The sequence below is a fragment of the Tupaia chinensis genome, unplaced genomic scaffold (assembly GCF_000334495.1).
Source record: "Tupaia chinensis unplaced genomic scaffold, TupChi_1.0 Scaffold000094_1, whole genome shotgun sequence".
Taxonomy (NCBI): domain Eukaryota; kingdom Metazoa; phylum Chordata; class Mammalia; order Scandentia; family Tupaiidae; genus Tupaia; species Tupaia belangeri.
Window position 1 is genome coordinate 6,398,816 of NW_006159556.1, and position 5,555 is coordinate 6,404,370.

Consider the following 5,555-nt stretch of genomic DNA (forward strand, 5'->3'; position numbering starts at 1 on the left):
TGAAGGGCCTTACGTATATTATGTCACGGATATTGAATTCGAATACTATTGTAGTAGGTTAGACTAAATAATTTATTTTGTAAACATAGAGGTAGAGCAGATTGAATAGAGTATGCAAATTTATGTAAATAGCCCTACAAATTCAGACTCTTCTGATCCAAGAGCCCTGGTACTTTATAAACAGGGCAGTAACATTGTAAATGAGGAGTTATTAACCTGTGGTCCATGGCCTAGTAGGGTCCTGAATTTATGTGCAAAATTGCATGCGTGTATACTTTTCCAGAGAGAAGGTCCATAGCTTTCATTAAATTTCCAAAGAGGTTCATTGCCAGAAGAGTTTAAGAACCACAACTTAGTTACAGTAGAGATGTCATATTAAAATAAATCGCTTTTATACCATCTACTTTTCAGAAAGTGTCCCTTCATTACTGTTACTTATTTTATGATCTGGTTAGAATGAAAAATCTCTGACTTTTTAATAAAATTCTTTACTTTCCTTTGCAGGTACACAATTAAAAAAATTTCTCTTTATATAACTAAAATTTTTTTACATTGCTTTTCCTTTCCAAACTAGTCTTTTACCTTCCATAATTTTCATAGTTTTAATGTTCCTTTTTAAAACAGGAATTATTTATTTATTATTATCATTAAAAAAAAATTTGCTATAGGCACATGCACTCACGAGAGAGGGAGGAGAGAGAGAGAGAGAGAGAGAGAGAGGGAGAGAGAAGGTAAGAAAGGAAGTGGCCAGGTCTGGGACTTGAACACTGATTGGCCATGTGCTAGTCCAGTGCCTCGACCACCTGCTGGTTCCTGTAGTTTTTTGTTTTTTTTTTTTTTTTGAGAGGTTTTTGCTATAGTGCATGTGCACTCGCCAGACAGACAGAGAGAGACAGAGAGACAGAAAGTGAGAAATCACCCCCCAGGGGGGATGGCCACACTGCAATCCTTTCTCCTCCATTCTCCTCTCAGGATCTTGGATGCGCACACACATGTGCCCGGCGTGAGTTTAAGCCACCGGGTCCGGGAAGCGAACTGCGGTCGACTACATGGGAGTCCAGAGACATAGCCATTAAGCTAACTGCGGGTCCCAATGTAGTTTTAATTTTCAGTCTTTATTTCTTGAAGTCACTTTGGTAACAAGTCAATGAAGGCTTTGGCCAAGTGCAGTGGTGCTGAAAAGAGACTTAAAAGGACCAAAGAAAATATATGCATATATAAATGATCCTTTTTTGGGTGCTATGGTTTTTTCTTCCCAAAGTCTTTTTATCTAGACTATAGGCTCCTTAAATTAATCTGATAACAACCCAAATACTTCAGATTGAGAAATGCAGTAGGAACACTTCAGTCCCTTCATGATCCCTATGAGACAGGCAGAACACGTGGAAGATAGTTTTACAGCTGTGGAAAACGAGACCCAAAGAAATGCAGACATGTGTTTGTGGTCACAGAGGCCTGGTCTCCATATGCCAAGCAAAGGCACAGACTCAGACAATTTTAGAGTTGGAAGAAATCTTTGACACAATTATTGAATCATACCTTACAACATCAAAAAGAAAGAAAGAAAGACTTTTGAGTTAGCACTCAAGTCTGCTAAGCCCCTACCTCGAGCTTATTGATGACGTCACATTATCTCAGGCAACTGAGTTTGTATTTACAATCAAAATAAGCATGTAACTCACAGTGCATATTGACTCAGTGATAATTTTCACATTGGCATTTTTTTTCTCTCCCATTAGTGTGTTTATCTGTCTGTCTGTCTGTCTACCTATATACTAGTCATCTGTCTATGTATCCATCTGCCCCCACATACACTGTATGTGTACTCACAAAATAGAAACTCATAAAAGCTCCAGTGTATAAAGTGCTGATTATCTAGCAGTTAGAATGAATGAAATTTCTTCTCTTAGTGAAATCTTCTCAATTTAATAGGACCTAATCACTCTCAAATGAAGGTATTCTGTGTTAAGAATACTCTGAAAGTTTTTTTTTAAAGGAATTATTTATTTAATTTTATTTACTATTATTATTTTTTGATTTGGCCAGAGAGAGAGAGAGAAAGAGAGAGAGAAAGAAAGCCACCAGGTCTGGGACTCAAACCACAGCCAGCCAGGTGGTATTCTAGTACCTTAACCACCATGCCACTTGCCAGCCCGAAGAAACTCTGACAGTTTTAATCAAGTTGTTCAAAATGTGTTTTTGTTGTATTGAAAATTATAAACTTTCTGGACACATCAGAAGGACGGTGGATATTTATTAGTAGCCTAATAAACCCACCATTTTTGGATAATTAACAGCCTAAATAAGTGGGTACCTGGTTTTCTACTGATGAATGGATTGTACCACTTAAGAGGACCTGTGTGAAAGTATCGGTGGTTACATATCTCTTAACAAACATAAGGTTATCACTCAGTCTGGAGAAATATTTCTTCCTGTGTGAGTAAACACATTGAAAAGAAATCTTACTATCTTTTCTAATAATGTCACTGTGACACAAAATGAGAAAGTGGGCAGCAGCCTTTTGGGTTATGGAATAAGCAGCAGCCTTACCCCTTACAGACAAGAGAGGATTCCGAATCCTTGAACTTACAGATTTTTATTCGCATATGTTCCTTTACCTCTTGGGACTCCTAATGAGAATTCCCACTTGGAAGCTGGAGGCAGATCATGGTTCCTGATATTACGGGTGGTCAGCCCAGCTGCAGCATTGAATTAGACATTGTGAAGCCTGTGGCAGTGGTCCTGTAATCCCAGCTATGTGGGACGACGCAGGAGGATCAGGAGTTCGAGGCCTGCCTGGGCAATAGAATGAGACCCTGTCTCACAAACAAATAAATGAAAACAAAAAGAAAGAAAGAAAAGGAAAATAAAAATTAATCACTTCAGATCTCATTTTTTTTTTTTGAGAGGTTTTTGTTATAGGGTGTGTGTGCTCGCCAGACAGAGAGAGACAGAGAGACAGAAAGCGAGAAATCACCCCACCCCCCACCCCCAGGGGGATGGCCATGCCGCAATCCCTTCTCCTCTCGGGATCTTGGGCACGCATGCACATGTGCCCAGCGTGAGTTTTAAGCCACCGGGTCTGGGATGTGAACCGCTATCGACTATGTGGGAGTCCAGCGACATAACCATTACACTAACTGCTGGTCCCAGACCTCATTTGGAACAAATACTCAGACTCTTCTTGTGAGTTGGGCCTGCTTAATAAAGCTGTTGAAGACTTCAGTTAATCTTTTGGTTTCCTACCTGTTGAATAGGCTATTCCCTTAAAACAATGCATGCACGAACTCTTTTTTTTTTTTCCAAAGGAATTATTTAATTTAATACTTATTTATTTAAATTTAACCAGAGAGGGACAGAGTGAGAGAGAGTGAGAGAGACAGAAAGTGAGAAAGCAAGCCACCAGGTCCAGGACTCAAATCATGGTCAGCCATGTGGGAATCCAGAGCCCTTAACCACCATGCCATCTGTCGGCCCCTCATGGATGAACTCTTAAAGAGGCTTGAACCCATAGAACGGGTCCACAACTTGCTCTTACATTATTAGGTGACATAAAGGTAAAAATACATTTTCCTGAGTCCTGCTGTTCTCAGAACTCTAAGGTGATATTTTAATGCTTAGGGAAACTTGCTAAATGCTTTTAAAGGAGAAGCATTACTATCTTGCCAATGAAAATGTTTGCCTCTATTTTTCTTTTTAATCTGTTTTCTAACTTTAGAAGTAGGTACAGAAATGTGAATCCTTTAACAAATAGAGACTCACATTAATACCAATAAACAGAAACATGGACAGCAACGAAAGACCTTCATAGTGAACTGTACGTGTGCGAGTTGCAAACTATTGCTTACATATAAAATAATTACCATTATTTTATTGTAGCAGGGTCGTAATTTTTGTTGCATTATAAATATCCAGATCCAATTTTTTTTTCTACTACCACAGCAGTTTCTGAAGACGTGTAAACCCATAGTGTTATTACTCTCTAATCTAGTTGAGGTGATGAAATAGTGCCAAAACTCTCATTGCAATTTCATTAGCATATTCATGAGTCGCACTTTTGCAGTGTTGCAGAAACAACACAAATTGGTTTGTGGATTGTGAACTCCCCCTTCTTCTCCTCTCCAGAAGCACAGACTGTAGATTAGCAAATCAAGTTGGCCCACAAACTTCTGAGAACTCATTGCACAAGCTCCCTGCTCTGCCCTTTATTTCCATATATTATGACTCTTCTGTTGAATGCCATGTGAATGGACATACCGTCCAATGTAAGAGCGAGTTCTGGGGCTTGAGTGGCTTGGAAAAACAGCAGCTCTGGAAAAGTCAGGCTGAAGTGTCCTGCTAGAAGAGAACGTTTCTTCGGTTGTTACTGGTGATTTTTTTTTCTCCTGATCTTTATTTTTGAGTGGGAGTCAAGAAGGCATTTATAGTTTTGGTTGATTTATAGTTGGGTTGAAACTGGCCAGCAGTTCACTGAACGTGTGTCCACGCCTCTTTGGAACTAACTAGACCACATTTTCTAGGTTCCCTTCCGTACTGAGTTCAAGTGGATGGCATGTGATGTGCGTCCTCCTAGGCCTGCCATACACACTTTGTGATATACACTCTTCCTCCTGCTCTGTCCACTGGATGGACGTTGGCCCTCAGGGTAATGTTGGCAGCCAGCAGTTCATAACGATAGAGCCTCCATCAGCCTGGGTTCCCGTATGACCGTGTGGAGCTCCTGCTTTTCACTCTTCCATGAACTTTACATGAGAAAATTAAAAAAAAAAATTTTTTTTTTGAGAGGTTTTTGCTACAGGGCACGTGCGCTCACCAGAAAGACAGAGAGAGATAGAGAGATAGAAAGGAGAAATCACCCCCCAGGGGTGATAGCCATGCTGCGATCCCTTCTTTTCCATTCTCCTCTCAGGATATTGGGCACACATGCACACACGCCTGGCTTGAGTTTAAGCCGCCAGGTCTGGGACTCGAACCATGGTCAACTACATGGGAGTCCAGTGACATAGTCATTACGCTAACTGGTGGTCCCTTAAAAAATATTCTTTCACTTATAGGTTTTGTTATAGGGCATATGTGCTCATGAGAGAGAGAGAGGTAGAGAGAGAGAGGTAGAGAGAGAGAGAGGTAGAGAGGGAGCGTGAGTAACCACCCCCCAGGAGTGATGGCCATGCCACAATCCTTTCTCCTCTAAGTCCCCTTTTGGGCATACATACACATGGGACTGGTGTCTTTCTCAAGCTGCCAGATCTGAGACTTGAACTATGCCATAGGCTGTGTGGGATCCAGTGCCTTAAACTCCATGCCACCTGCTGGAATGAAGTAAATGTTCTTTGTGATAATCCACTGAGATGTAAGATTTTTATCGATTAGAGCAACTAGCATTTTTTTTTAAAAAAGAATTATTTTATGTAACTTTAGTTATTTTATTTATTCCTTTTAATTTGACCAGAGAAGGACAGAGAGAGAGAGGGAGGGAGAGAGAAAGAGAGAGAAAGTGAGAAAGCAAGCCACCAGGTCCGGGACTTGAACCATTATCGGCCATGTAGGAGTCCAGC